This window comes from Ochlerotatus camptorhynchus, unplaced genomic scaffold (genome assembly GCF_037179485.1).
Source record: "Ochlerotatus camptorhynchus isolate MF236.1 unplaced genomic scaffold, CSIRO-AGI_Acam_v1.1 ptg000700l, whole genome shotgun sequence".
Lineage (NCBI taxonomy): Eukaryota > Metazoa > Arthropoda > Insecta > Diptera > Culicidae > Ochlerotatus > Ochlerotatus camptorhynchus.
The window spans coordinates 151,614-168,718 of NW_027041176.1; the positions used below are offsets into that span (position 1 = coordinate 151,614).

At 36.5% G+C, this 17,105-nt stretch overlaps 1 long non-coding RNA gene across 1 annotated transcript in view; it reads left to right on the top strand.

Moving 5' to 3' along the window:
* The window catches only part of LOC135714716 (uncharacterized), an 86,558-nt gene that overhangs the window by 28,841 nt on the left and 40,612 nt on the right, over positions 1–17,105 (top strand). The window contains exon 2 of the long non-coding RNA XR_010518870.1: positions 14,204–15,160. This is a non-coding gene — a long non-coding RNA (uncharacterized LOC135714716). The remainder of the gene's footprint in view (positions 1–14,203; positions 15,161–17,105) is intronic.

Here is a 17,105-nt window from a genome sequence, read left to right on the forward strand (position 1 = left end):
ATGTTGGCCATTGGTTCAAGAAAAACTGTCAAATACCCTTCAATATGGGTATTTCCGGAAAAGGGACAACGTGTAGAGGCCGGAAATCAATGCCAGGCGCCATTTTGGACTCCGGTTAAAAAAACTGTCGAATGGTATACAATATAGGCAATTTCGGAAAAGGGATGACGTGTAGAGGCCGGAAATCGATTCCAGACATCATTTTGAAACCAAAGATGGCGGCCATCTGTTAAAGAAAAACTGTCAAATACCCTACAGTAGGGTATTTTTTGGAAAGGGGACGACGTGTAGAGGCTGGAAATCGATGCCAGACGTCATTTTGGAACCCAAGATGGCGGCCATCGGTTCAAGAAAGACTAAAATATATACGTACCCTAATTAACAAAGCACAAGCAATAAAAAATCTCAAATTGGCCACTAAATACTACAGGGGTGCACCAATAAACAAAAAACAAGTTGCAATAGAAATGAAGAAAAAGGCAATAAACAAATAAAAAGCGTCTTTTAATAATTTGAATGTGAGCGGTAAAAATGGCAAAAAGGGCAATAGTAAATAAAATACGCTCAATTATATAAGGATGAATCTCCACTAAATTTGGAAATTTGAGCATTAAATAACTCACTTTCGTCACCTGCAGTTGAACATATTATCCCATAAAAGTGGCAAAATGAGCAATGTCATATTGAATAACCGCAATAAATAAATCTAAAATGTCCCACACAAAGCGCACAGTTATCTCTGTTTAAATCCAATTATGCTGTAAAATCGTGATTATTTCCCCAAGAAAAAATGAAAATATCTTTTAAAAACTGAAAAAGTTCCAGGAACCAGAAGATAAATGTATGCTTGAACTTGAGGATGAGCCATCGTAAAATATGAATCGTTCTTAAAGAAAAGAAAATAATTCATGCAGGAAAGTAAAAATGAGCAATTAAAAACGAACACTGCGCAATATAAAATAAAACAAAATTCCAATGATATTCAGGAAGTATTCCTTTAAATTGAAAGTTTATGAGCCAATAACCCAGATCAATTTCCATATGGTATTTTCAAGACAGCGATAAGTAGTGATACTGTGTCTTGGCTAACAAAGTCGATGTCGATAAAGAAGATTAACGAATGTGGGTCTCATTGAAAAAGGTACCATTAAACAAAATCAAAAGAGCACTAAAAACAGCTGTTTGAGCAATACATACGTCACAAAAGAGCACTAGAAAATGCCATTTGAACAATATAAAGGTAAAAAAAGACACAAAAAGCACAATGAATGTCCCAGGGAAAATTTCAAAAACGCTCAACAAAAAATAAGAAATGAGCAAGAAACGTATTAAATTAGCACTCTGAAAAATAAATTGAGCATTTTATTGGCCATGAAGGTCACTAAGAACGAAAACAATATCTTTTGAAAACCTGCAAATCTTCATCGAACCATAGACAAACAGACATAACACTCGCATCTTGTACATCTTGTACATGTGTAAACGTCAAACGCAAGGAAATTAACTATGGGCGCTACCGGCGGAGGTGTTATCAACTAACACATATTTAAATTGACCGTTAAATGCGTGTTCGAACACGGGGCGAACACGAAATTATTGCGAGACCGAAAGTGTCATGCCAACTTTTTTATAATGTTTAGAATCAAACCAAAATTTTAGAGTAGTTTTATACATATATTTACTTCAAAAATCAAAAGAAAAGTTAATCGATGGAGCCTTGAGTGTAAAATTGAACGCATTTTCAAAGTCTTTACAGTGTCATCCGGTACCAGTTTCTCAGTTTTTTTTTCCATTTTCTTAACATGTCCTTCTCGTCTTTGACTGTCTTCTTGCTCTTCCGAAGTTCCCGCTTCATTATTGCCCAGTACTGCTCCACCGGGCGCAGCTCCGGATAGTTTGGCGGATTCTTGTCCTTTGGAACAAAATGGACAGAATTGGCCTCATGCCACTCCAGGACACTTTTAAAATAGTGGCATGATGCCAAATCTGGCCAAAATAGCGGAGCTTCGTCGTGCTGCTGCAAGAACGGCAAAAGGCGCTTCTCGAGGCACTCAGATTTGTAGATCTCGCCATTTACTGTGCCCTTTGTCACGAAAGGCTCACTCCTCAGTCCGCAAGAGCAGATGGCCTGCCAAATGAGATATTTGGAGGCGAACTTCGACATTTTCTTCTTCTTAAATTTGTCGTCCACATCGAACTTGCTCTTGCCGGTGAAAAACTCCAACCCCGGAATTTGCTTAAAATCGGCTTTTATATACGTTTCGTCGTCCATCACACAGCAGCCATATTTTGTCAGCATCTTCTCGTAGAGCTTCCGTGCCCGAGTTTTAGCCGTCGATTGTTGCCGCTCATCGCGGTTTGGGAAGTTCTGTACCTTGTATGTATGTAGTCCAGCTCTCTTCTTTGCATTCTGGACGTAGCTCTGCGACATGCCGATCATTTTAGCCAAATCACGGCTTGAGACGTTGGGATTTGCTTTAATCATCCGCTTCACCTTTCCCTCCGTCTTTTTGTTCTCCGGTCACGGTTTTCTTCCAGCTCCTTTGCCGTGGTCCAACGTCAACCGCTCCTGGGACCGCTTCAACACTCTGGAGACGGTTGAATGGTGAATGTTCAACATTTTTCCCAACTGCCGGTGCGACAGGTCAGGAAATTCCAGGTGTTTGGAAAGAATTTGTTCTCTCAACTCGCGTTGGTTCACCTCCATTTTCGTTGAATCGAAAAACACGACTTCGAGTTTGACAGCATGTACACAATACACATCAATGAGAAAGTGTGCAAAATTTGGTTGATTTTTACCCAATGGTAAAAAAGTTATGCCCTGTTGAATGTGTCGCAATAATTTCGTGTTCGCCCTTTAAATGTTTTGAATTCGATGCCTAGATATATCAAACGTTCAGCAACACTTACTGAATTTAAAAGACACTGCATTTCACACGCTTAAACTGTCTTTTGAACAGTTACCTAATGATTTATTTATATTAATTGACAAATTATGTATCTTGACGAAGATTTTAACGGATTATTTTATATGGATAGCTGTCATAAGGACTTTTTTATAATTATTGTAGCACTGAAACAACTATTTCTGTTCGCCTCGCTGGTGATGGTGGGGGTTTTATATATATGATTTAATAGTAGTAGATTTAAAAAATTAAGTAGTCTATATATGTTTGAGCCTCGCGCGCGTATTACGGATATAAAGGACTGAATTAAAAATTAGATAAAAAAAAATGCAATTTTGAAGCTTATTTGGAAGATACCTTCATTTAGTAGTAAGTTTTCTGGAAAATGTTGGGGGTTCGTGAGCATTCCTGACATTGCTGAAAATTATGATAGCATCAGATTGCGGGGTTGCTAGTGTAATAGGATACTTTGTTGATCGTTCATTCACTCTTGATTGCTTGTAATGCTTATGAATATTTTAGGTGAACAAAAAGTCGACCTAAGAGGTGGACGCCTGAGCTTTTTCACATTTATATCGCTGTGAAGCAACAGTTAACTCTAGAGGGAATTTATATCTTTGACTGTAACCAGTTCGATTTTGTTTGCTAACCTACACACTTTTCAAGTCGACCAGGACTCAAAAAGGATGGGATTGTTTCATCTTATCAAAAGCTGTAAAATTAAATGTTAATATTTAATTTTTATTTTTATTTTTTATACACAGAAAAAAAAAATCTGAATTTTAACTATCGCGGAAAATCTCCCTTCGTTTAATTTTGAGCTAAACTTGACATTGACTGCGAAGTCATTTACAAGCTTGCATACAATATTGCTAATTTATGCGATATTGCGCTTAAATTTACACGAAATATCGCGTAAATTTATGCCACATCTAGCGTTAATTTTATGTGCGCTATATCTCACAGAAAATTATGAATTTTTCGAACGGTGTAGTGTGTAATCTTGTCCTCGCAATATGACTTCTGATCAAATGCAGAATTAACTGGAAGCAGCATCATTATTATTAAATTCACCATTTTCTAATAAAGAACATGTCAAACAATTTAATTATTTTCGCTTTGCCGGGTTTACAGTAACTATTGTCGATATGTTGAACGATAACCATTTTAAATACAACATGCAAAAAACCTCAATTTTGGTTAATTGATTTATTACTTTAGTATTATATTTTAAAAACATTCTATGTTGTGTTATGTCAATCCATGGCACATAAAAAAAGTGTGTATAAGTACCAATAAAATATTATTGGTCGTAGAAAAAAAGTTGAAAAGCAATAAATTAAAATAAAGGTTATTTGTATTTCGTAATATTGAAATATTCTTTTTTCATAATGTGCATTCCCCTCTTTCATAAACATTAAATATTACATGGTCATATATTAATTTATTCTGTACATATAAAAAAATAAATACTGGGACGGGAGGGAGCACTGGAGTTGTCACTGGACAATAGAGGGGAGTGCCATCCGGAGTCTAAGATGGAATGTGGAATGTCATTTCAGATAGTTACATTTCACTCCAACAGTTGCCATTAATTTGACGCGCTCTTCTCAAACAAACCATCCCGTGGAAAGCTTAACAGGTATTGCGAATTTCGTTATTCGTTTTGTTGGATCATATTGTTGGAAGGAGATTCTCTTATTCCCGTGGATTTCGCGTAAGTGTCTCTGCTTGCGGGCCCGTCCAACCCCTTTTGGCCTTTCATACAGCAGTATGTTGAATTCATAAAAAAAAAATTGACGCTCGTATATGTCACTCTCAGAATACCTAAATTTACACAGCAAAAAAATAATTTTGATTTCACGTCAAAGTGGATGCACTACAATCATGTCGAAAATATGGTGTAATATTACTTGCTAAAAAGGACAAAATTATCATTAATACAATGCATGAACTGACATTACGCTGCTTTTACTGCATTTGTTTATTTATGTGGTCATAAAAATTACATGAAATTTTCGACATGATTGTAGTGCATCCACTTTGATGTGATATCAAAATAATTTTTTTGCTGTGTACATGAACTTTTCTAAGTGTGCAGTAGTTGACTAAAAACACAAAGAAGCATCCACAATTGGGCCTGGTAGTGCAAACATAACAGTCACGGATACTTCCAGAAAAATTGATGAATCGTTGCTAATATGCTACACGTGAAACTACTGTATGAATGTGCATAAACTCTTGGCTCATACTCCAAAACTGAACATGTAATCAATATGAGATGTCTGTTCATTCAGATTTGGCTAAATCAGCCTGCCCAGTCAGAGTAACTCAGACTTGCATGCAAGGCTTGCACGCAACCGATTTCACTTTCGCCAGAAACAAGAGAAACAATCAGAGTGTTATTATTTAAACACTCGGAAAACAGAAATTCACAGACAAAATATTGAACTTTATGTACTTAACAATTGTACAATTATCCAAGAAATCGAATACTGTGAAGTCCGCCATGTGGCTATCACTGTTAAACCCCATTTCACCCTATTTTCCCCTCAAACTTGAATAAACTCATATATCATGTGGTATTATAGATTGGCGTCATTATTATTACATTCCTAGACCAAACCAGGAATCGAACCCAGCCACCTCCAGCATGGTCTTGCTTAGTAGCAGCACCTTTACCAACTGAGCTAAGGGAGGCCCACGCACTTGCATCATACTTATGTAAAAATACCCGGAAAATCGAATGATGATGGTCCCTTCTTGGTCAGACTTCATGAAATGGTCTATTTTGCCCGATCTACCCTCGAATGAAAAAAAACCTACACAGCTAAAAAAAAGTAGTGTAAATTTCCGTTACTATGATGCACATAAATGGAGCGTCATAAATCATACAAATTTACATTATAAATCGTGTAAATTTATGAGACATGTCATGCAATATTCCTTATATTGTATGCAACTTTCCACCTTTGTTTGCAACATTTCTTGCAAGCTGCTAGTTTACGTGAAAAGGAAGTTTACATGCATGAATGTTTGCATGCATGGATGTTTACATCACCAGTAAAATTCAGATTTTTTTAGTGTGTATATAAATAAAGTGGGAATTTGAATTGGTACTATACACACTTAGAAATAACTAATTTTACACGTGACGGAGTCCATCTATGACATAAAAGATGAGACGTAAACAAACTTGTCATGTAATATTAAGTGCTCCGAGACTGAAAAGTTCGTTGCTCGACGAAAAGTACGTTTGATTGAGCTATATTTTGCGTCTGTTATGACTCAAATTTATGTCAAAACTGATGCTCGTATATATCTCTCTCAGAGCACCTAAAGTTACATGAATTTTTCTAAGTGTGTAAGGTATAAACCTATATGCACTACATTGGTGTGAGCCCCGTCTTATGGCAGCCACTATAAAACCCCATTTAACCCTAATTTAACCTCAAACTTGAACAAACTTACACAGCAAAAAAATAATTTTGATATCACATCAAAGTGGATGCACTACAATCATGTCGAAAATTTCATGTAATTTTTATGACCACATAAATAAACAAATGCAGTAAAAGCAGCGTAATGTCAGTTCATGCATTGTATTAATGATAATTTTGTCCTTTTTAGCAAGTAATATTACACCATATTTTCGACATGATTGTAGTGCATCCACTTTGACGTGATATCAAAATTATTTTTTTGCTGTGTATATATCATTCGAGAGTAGATCAGGCAAAATACACACTTAGAAATAACTAATTTTACACGTGACGGAATCCATCTTTGACATACAGGATGAGACGTAAACAAACATGTCATGTAAAATTAAGTGCTCGATACTGAAAAGTTCGAAAATACGTTTGATTGAGCTGAATTTCGCGGCTATTATAACTCAATGTTATGTCAAAATTGATGCTCGTATATGTCAGTTTCAGAGCACCTTAATTTACATGATTTTTCCTAAGTATGTATAGTATGTCCTGAAGTCTGATCAAGAAGGGACCATCGCCATTCGATTCACCGGATGTTTTTACATAAGTATGATGCAAGTGCGTGAAATATTAATGACGTCAATCTATTAAAAACACATGATATATGAGTTTGTTCAAGTTTGAGGAGGAAACAGGGTGAAACGGGGTATCAACCAAACAAACAGTGTCGCTTCTGTTTTCCAAAACATTTTTATTTCTGTCAACTTATTAAATCCAGCTAGCTTTCACTGATCTCATATGGTAGGCTGTCAATCGGTGACCAGATCTTTGAAAGCTAAGAGGATCGTTGGATCACTGTCTTTAGGCTGTCGGCCAGTGACCCGGATGATTTATCGCTCATCGTCGTGCCGTTATACCGTTCATTATGATTGTAAAACCTCGAGACCGCCCTACAGACAACTGGTGGCGGGGTTTTCAAGCTTTGGTGGGGTAGATGGCTGCGTTCTCTGGTAATCTGCTCTATTGTTGTCAGCCCAGTGACACGGCCTATAACAACAACAGAGTTTGGCAGTAGGCAGTTGCTTACATGATAATGACTTCATTCCATAACGAACCACCTTTGCGTTCGGACGCGCTTTAGCAGCGCTCTTGTATATACTTTTAAATATCCAAACAATTTTTTATCATATTTTAAAAACTGACCCGCGCGAACTCCGTGTTTATTTTAAACGTTTTTTTTTTATCATCCGACGCGAGTGCAATGAAGTGCGGAATAGTGAATTGCGTGCAAAAAGACAATCGCTTTCTATGGCGCTGCCATGGCACCTGCAACCGGACCTTTCACGCAGGTTGTGTTGGTGCACAGCGAAATTATGAAGACATTCTTCGGACCTTCATGCTGCCTTTGTGCCAAGACTGCCAGGATAAGTTCATAAATGAACTTAATCTGAAGGAACTGTCTACAACATTGAATGGCATCAAAGAAAACATTGGCAATACTTTGGAAGCAAATCACAAATTGCTTACTAACTTCAAAAACCTCAGTGCGACGCATGACGCAGTGCTTGAACACATTGAAGAAATGCTTGACAATATTAAGCGTAGCATGTCGACCGTCACCAGCAGCAACAAACTTATTGCGGTTGAAATGAAAAATGCAATTTCATCAATTCTGGACACACCTTCGGCGGACACCTGCACAGCTGTAAAAGCGGCAGCCAAATCAGCGGCAACAGCAGCAGTAGCGGCAATAACAACAACAACAACGCACTCAATTAACCAACTACCTGCAATAATTTCCACACTCAAGAATGAGTTAGCGGACTCCCAAAGTACTCTAGCATGTGAAATAAAATCTCACCTAGAAGAAATGGCAAAATCTCTTTCAACACCAGCCGTCATCATTTCCAAGAATTACACAATTGACGAACCAGCCCCCAGCTGGCGAATCTTGGGAAATAAAAAAGTATGGAAGCGTGACTGGACAGAATATGACGCCAAGCAACATTCCCGCCGTCTCCAGGAAAAAAACGAGGAAAAAGCCAGACTTAGGCGCAAAAAACGAGAAAAGAAACCAGGTAACAACCCCCACAACAATACCAACAAAAACAGCGGCAGTAACAACTACACTATTGGCAATTGCAACAATAACAACAACAACAACAACAACAACAACAACAACAACAACAACAACAACAACAACAACAACAACAACAACAACAACAACAACAACAACAACAACAACAACAACAACAACAACAACAACAACAACAACAACAACAACAACAACAACAACAACAACAACAACAACAACAACAACAACAACAACAACAACAACAACAACAACAACAACAACAACAACAACAACAACAACAACAACAACAACAACAACAACAACAACAACAACAACAACAACAACAACAACAACAACAACAACAACAACAACAACAACAACAACAACAACAACAACAACAACAACAACAACAACAACAACAACAACAACAACAACAACAACAACAACAACAACAACAACAACAACAACAACAACAACAACAACAACAACAACAACAACAACAACAACAACAACAACAACAACAACAACAACAACAACAACAACAACAACAACAACAACAACAACAACAACAACAACAACAACAACAACAACAACAACAACAACAACAACAACAACAACAACAACAACAACAACAACAACAACAACAACAACAACAACAACAACAACAACAACAACAACAACAACAACAACAACAACAACAACAACAACAACAACAACAACAACAACAACAACAACAACAACAACAACAACAACAACAACAACAACAACAACAACAACAACAACAACAACAACAACAACAACAACAACAACAACAACAACAACAACAACAACAACAACAACAACAACAACAACAACAACAACAACAACAACAACAACAACAACAACAACAACAACAACAACAACAACAACAACAACAACAACAACAACAACAACAACAACAACAACAACAACAACAACAACAACAACAACAACAACAACAACAACAACAACAACAACAACAACAACAACAACAACAACAACAACAACAACAACAACAACAACAACAACAACAACAACAACAACAACAACAACAACAACAACAACAACAACAACAACAACAACAACAACAACAACAACAACAACAACAACAACAACAACAACAACAACAACAACAACAACAACAACAACAACAACAACAACAACAACAACAACAACAACAACAACAACAACAACAACAACAACAACAACAACAACAACAACAACAACAACAACAACAACAACAACAACAACAACAACAACAACAACAACAACAACAACAACAACAACAACAACAACAACAACAACAACAACAACAACAACAACAACAACAACAACAACAACAACAACAACAACAACAACAACAACAACAACAACAACAACAACAACAACAACAACAACAACAACAACAACAACAACAACAACAACAACAACAACAACAACAACAACAACAACAACAACAACAACAACAACAACAACAACAACAACAACAACAACAACAACAACAACAACAACAACAACAACAACAACAACAACAACAACAACAACAACAACAACAACAACAACAACACCAACGACAACAACAACAACAGCAACAACAACAACTACAACTACAACAATAACAACAACAACAGCAATAACAACAACATCAACAACAACAGGACCCGAAGCAGCCATCTCTACAACAGCACTGCATTACCTTTGGATAAAGAACTTTTGGCTGCTGCACGAATACAATTTTCTCGGCCACCCAAAGAAAGCGGACTAAATTTCATTAATTTCGAAAAAGGGGAAACTATTAACCCTTATCGAACTGAAAAACCAACTGAGCGAGAACACCCTCCTCTTCTGGACCCCATGCGTCCGCCAATAGTGAGACTTACTGAACAGTCCGTAACTGGCGACCAACGCTTCCTGAAGGCCCGTCTAAGGGACCCGAAAATTATGGACATTGTTCGACCCTACCTCTCCTTCCTGCATGACCAGCCATCATCAACATGTATTCGCGGAATCACCAAAACCAGTGCTATTCTAATGCTAGCAGCTGAAGGACTACCAAAAGACAGAAATCTCCTGCACGAAATTTTCCTGGACGTCCATGAAGAACTTGGAATTACTCGAAACGACGCCTTGGCAGACCTGCAATCCTACCGTACATTCCTGTCCAGTGAACGCACGCAACGGCTACAATCTACTAGGGAGGCCGCCCTCAAATTTTACAATCCTGTAAATTTTCAACGCCGCTGACGCACCTTGAGGAAGACTCATTATTTCTATATAACGATGCTCGGCATGAGACTGAGGTAACTAATAATAACAATGACCATACTTTATCAACCGACGTATTTCCAACAATTTCTTCACACAGACAGAATGCGACTGAAATTTTGATTTATTGTCAAAATTTCAATCGCATGAAAAGCCCAGCTAAAATGAAGGAAATTTATCAACATTTATTATGCTCATCCTTTTCGGTCATTCTGGCAACTGAAACAAGCTGGGACGAAAGCGTAAAAAGTGAAGAAATCTTTGGAAATGCCTTTAATGTATTCAGAGACGACAGAAATTTTCATGCAACTCAGAAGAAGTCAGGCGGTGGAGTCCTTATAGCTCTTGCGACCAATTTTAACTCAGAACTCATCATTACACCAAAATTTACAGAATTTGAGCATATTTGGGTGAAATCACACATAGCCGGTGAAACGCACGTGTTCGCCTCAGTGTATTTTCCACCAGACCATGCTCATAAAAGCACTTATGAAGCCTTCTTCCAAAGTGCTGAACAAATTCTATCTGACCTTCCTCCTGAGGTTAAAGTTCACATCTATGGAGACTTTAATCAACGCCATGCTGACTTCATTCTGGACTCTGAAAATGAATGTATCTTACTCCCAGTCGTTGGGGATAATGAAACATTGCAGTTCATATTTGACAAAACTGCTAATTTAGGACTGAACCAAATTAACCACATCAAAAACCAACAAAATTGCTATTTGGACTTTTTACTAACGAATATTTATGAAGATTTCTGTGTGACCGAATCATTAAATCCACTGTGGAAAAATGAAGCGTTTCACACAGCAATCGAATATTCTTTATTTATGCATGAAAACCAAAGACCCAACGACTGCGAACACGAAGAAGTCTTTGAATACAAATTAGCAGACTACGAAAAAATAAAATTTAAATTAAACAGTGTCAATTGGCAATTAATTTTAAGGAATGTAGGAAATGTCGAAATTGGTATAGACGTGTTCTACAAAATTTTAACAGAAATAATTTCGGAAGAAATACCTTTGAAGAAAAAAAGACGTAACAGAAACACACAAAATCCAGTCTGGTTTAACAGACAAATAAAAAACTTGAAAAATCGGAAGCAAAAAGCACATAAAATTTATAAAAAACACAATAGTAGTAATAATTTATTAATTTATTTGGATCTATGCGATCAACTGAATTTAGCTATCAGTACTGCATTTGAAGAATATAATGCAAAAACTGAACGTGAAATAAAGTCCTGTCCGAAGAACTTCTTTAATTACGTAAAAACGAAATTAAAATCTGACAATTTTCCTTCAATAATGCATCTAGACGAAAATGTCGGTGATAGTTCGGAAAAAAACTGTAATCTATTCGCAAAATTTTTTCAAGAAATTTATACGACTTTTTCTGAAGAAGATCGTGACCGCGATTATTTTGCATTTTATCCAGAATTTTCAAGGGACATTGGCCTCAATCAACTTCAAGTGCAGGACATTTTGCAGGCTTTAAAAAATTTAGATGCCTCAAAAGGTCCTGGACCTGACGGAATTCCTCCAGTATTTATTAAATGTCTAGCAATGGAACTCACTGCTCCATTGTTTTGGCTTTTTAATATGTCCCTGGAATCCGGAACCTTCCCTAAAATTTGGAAAACCTCATTTCTAGTACCTATCTTTAAATCTGGTCGAAAATCTGACGTACGTAATTATCGTGGAATAGCCATTATCTCTTGCATTCCTAAGCTTTTCGAGTCAATTATCAACGAAAAATTATTTCTCCAAATCAAAAATAGAATTACTGACATGCAACACGGCTTTGAATTTATAGACTATTCATTGAATGCAATGGATAATGGAAACCACGTAGAAGCTCTCTATACAGACTTTAGCAAGGCATTTGACCGCATTGACATACCAATGTTACTCTTTAAACTGCAAAAAATTGGAATTAAGTCAGGGCTCCTGAAATGGCTTGAATCATATTTAACTAACCGCCAACAAATAATTAAATTCAACGGAAAGAAATCGAGCCCAATTCAAGTCACTTCAGGCGTCCCCCAAGGCTCTCATTTGGGACCTCTCCTTTTTATTCTATACGTAAACGACATATCTTACATTCTCAAAAAACTTAAATTGCTTATTTATGCCGACGACATGAAGCTCTTTTTGGAAATAAGAAATGAAGAAGACATCAATATATTCCGGAATGAAATACACATATTCTACATATGGTGCAAAAAAAGTCTACTAGAATTGAATGTAAAAAAATGTAACTTAATATCATTTAGTAGAAAAAGAACAACTTCAAATATTTCAATTGCATTAGGAAATCAAACTGTAGACAAATGTGAAAGAGTTAGGGATTTAAGAATTATCTTAGACTCTAAGCTAACTTTCATAGACCATTACAATACAATTATTCACAGGGCAAATAACATGCTAGGCTTTATCAAGCGCTTTTGCTATAACTTTCAGGACCCTTACACAATTAAAACACTATATATTGCCTATGTGAGGTCAATACTGGAATATTGCAGCATTGTATGGTCTCCATTTTCAATCACGCACGAAGAAAGATTAGAATCAGTACAAAAACAATTTCTATTATACGCTCTTCGTAAATTAGGTTGGACTTCATTTCCTCTTCCATCATATGAAGCACGCTGCATGCTTATAAACATACAAACATTAAAAGAGCGTCGTGAATATGCAATGGTTTCATTTGTAAATGATATCGTTTCGCAGCGAATTGACTCAACAGAACTTTTATCAAAATTAAATTTCCATGCACCCACTCGGCAACTCCGAAATCGAAATTTATTTGCCATAAAACATCATCGCACAAATTATGCAAAATATGGGCCATTAAACCGCATGATGGCCTCTTACAATAAACACTGCGAAACCATTGACTTTACAATGTCTCGGCATAAACTAAAGCAATATTTTTATTCCATAAGAAATAACAACTCATAAAAGAAAAGACAAGAAAGCTGACACTACTTTTTTATATAAATATATATTTAAGAAAACAAAACTGTATTAATTAATTGTACTAGTCTACGTTGGTTGACGAAATAAATAAATAAAATAAATAAATTTCTTCCTGTCACTGGGCTGATTGTTGCCTATCAGGGAGTTTTTGGATGTAGAAAACCTGTACATCACTTACGAACGCTACGTGCCACTAATTTTCAACAATTTTACGAAATTAACGTTAAAATCTAAAAAACACTCGACACTGATACTCGAACACTTACAGCATCTTGAAAAGTACCTAAGTGTTCAGTTAAAATGCCTCTAAGCAACTATTTTTCATGAGTTTCGGATCGATGATGATTCATCAGTATTGCTGTAATCTTTAATTTTATAATTTAATTTTACCATGCCATACCAATGGCGGTGATCTATTGACCAAGGTGCACATAACGGATAGGCAAAGGAAAAGTGAAAATTTTCCAACAGTATAAAAAATATTAATGTGAGTGTTTTTCTCTTTTTCTTTTATTCTAGATTTCATGCGTTATGGTAAACCATTAGAGTCATTGCCATCCATAGCGAAAGACGAAAAACCGATATTACGAAATGCAACAGCTATGAGAGAAATGAATCTATCCAGAGCTATCTAGGACGAGTGAAAAAGTCATGTGCTTATCCACCTGCTGAGAGGATGAATCCATCAAAGATTTATTTGTGTTAGTGAGTGACTGGAAAAAACCTCTACGCTGAGGAAGTGGATTTTTTCTGACTTTGCTCCCGAGATTGTCACTTGCGTTGGGAGTCTCCGAAAGAGAATCTGTCTCTGAGTGAATGTGACTCTGAAATCATCCCCTATTCGTTTAGTTGTATGTGTGCAAAAGTCATGGCAACGGTTCTTGCAAATGATTCATAATTGTTAGTCTTGGAGTGATGGTACAACGTGAAAGAAATCAAACCGTACTTTGCCTAGTGAACATCATGAAGATTTTTCATTTCTTTGAATAAAAAACTCCTCAATGTCTGATATTTTTCGTTGAAAGCAGTGATGGTAAAATTAGAGAATAAAAGGGTAACAAGTGTTATTTAAAATAAAAAGAAAGTTCTGTTCACCTCTCTTGGCATCTTTTTCGGAAGTGTGAAAATGTACTCGTCAGGATGGAATACACCTTCGCTTGACATGCTGTTTAAAAACTAGGAACTATATGGAAAAAATAAATACAAGGAACTACAATAGATAATGATTTATATTACGTGTTATCCTGTTGAAGTTGAATCAACTTTGTAAAGTTCATGTTGGTGTAATTACTAAATTTGTTATCGTTCGTTGCATTGACTTACGGAAACTTCGAAAGCATCGTGTTGAGACGAAGAAAACGTGCGTTAAATTGTGTTATAGCTTGGAAATTGTCATTGGTCAGCAGAGAGCAATCAAGTTCTTCTATGATGGGCTGCCTAAATAGATTTTCGTCGACTAGAGTAGCATTGAGATGTGTAAGTATTTTTGATTTTACGGAACAGGATTTTTTTCAAAAAGAAACAGAGAAATGGAAAGAATCTTTCAATTCAATGGAAATTGAACAAAGTAAAACAAACAATATCTCATCCTTTCCTAGTCACTCGAAGTGAAGAGAAAAAGTCCAATATTACCAAATGATAAAAAATATAGAAAACAGCAAATCGAAAAAAAAAAAATTAAAAGGAAACGGCTGGGTTGATGAGGGTCGCGAAAAATGTCAGTAATGATCGAGGGTCGAGAGCGCTACTCGCAATCGAAATCGAAGAGTGTCCAATGAACTGTGAAGAATCCTGTCGGCGTACGGTGCATGGTTGCTGTGGAATTGGATTCAAGCATTTTTATTTGAGACCACAGCTGTTTCACCCTGCTCCGCAATTATTCGGCAGTTTCGTGTGCTGGTTAGAATTATAATTTCTTGGGATAATGAGAGCGATTTATATTCTCCATTGATATAATTTTTATTTAATTTTAATTTTATTGTATTTGTACAGTCTACAGGTTAAAACAACCCCAATAACTAACTTAAATTATGTAACATGTAAAAATAACATCAAACAGATAGGGCTCTCACAAAGTTGTGTTTTATCATACGTCTAGACAATATAAAATCGAAACACTCGAAACAATTGTCAAAAACACGACACATACTCACATACATATATTGCCAAACGTATGCGAACGAAGAGCACTTCTGCGGATGATCACGTTCAGTTGGCTAAGAAGCTCTGGGCAATTGATATTGTATGTTAGTAAGTCACTGACGAAATAAGCTTTGACTACATCTCTCTTAACGTTGAGTGAATCAAAATGAGTCGACCTGCATAGATCAGCATAGCTGGGAAGATTTGTACGGTCATTCCATGGCAGGTGACGAAGTGCGCAACGTACGAACTTCCGTTGGATGGCTTAAATTCTATTTATTCCGTTTTCATAATACGACGCCCACAAAACACACACGCACTTAAGCACAATATAATGCCTTCAAGCAATACACATCCTTGAAATGTTTGCTGAATCGGAAAATGAATCCCAATTGTGATTAGGCTTTTGAAACGACGAATGACACTCGATCTTTGAACGTCAGTGAAGAGTCAAGAAGTACTCCAAGACCTTTCACAGTGCTCTCACATTTTAGAGAAGTACCACTAAAAACGTAGTCGTGGAGGCAGTGATGGATCGCTCTTTTGGGATTTTTTCGATAATTTTTAAAATAGGATGCTAACGTAAAATCTAGCTGAACCTTCAGTTAACAGTTAATCTCCATATCAAAATGCAAAAGTTTTGCACGATTCCTGAGTAATATGGATCGTAGTGAGCTGTGCTCGAAGAGAGACTTAGAAAATTTTCAGCCGTCAATTTTTGCTCCGTTTTTTCTAGACTTTTGTGCTTCAACTATTTGCCACCCCAGAGTTCTTAAACCACTGATCATCTCGGAACCTAGCACCATTGGTTGTTCTTTGTGGCTCTTTGTGTTCCTTACAAGTGGGTCAGATTCTCCGATTAGCAGCCTGAATCCATTCAGCCACAATTGTGCTTTCATCATCTGACTAATCAACTGATTGGCCATACAGGATTTTTGGTTCGCTTGTCCGATACTAAGAATAGGAAAACCTATTTTCGAGCCCAGTCAACCAACCCTTGAGTATGGAGATCACTGTAACAAGACATCGTTCATGGATCAATTTGGTGAGTCCGTTGCAATTTATTCTGGTGCTAATAATTGGCAGGATCCAATATTGGACAGTTTGATGTTTATAAAGTACTATCAGTTAAAACTGTGTTTTTGAGATTTGTCTATATATATTCTTTGGTGCTTCCTACATCGGTTGCAGGACAGTGTTACCGATTTATATTGGATAATCCAAAGCTATGTTGATCATTATAACATTAAATTTTGAATAACAACCCTAATAAACAAAT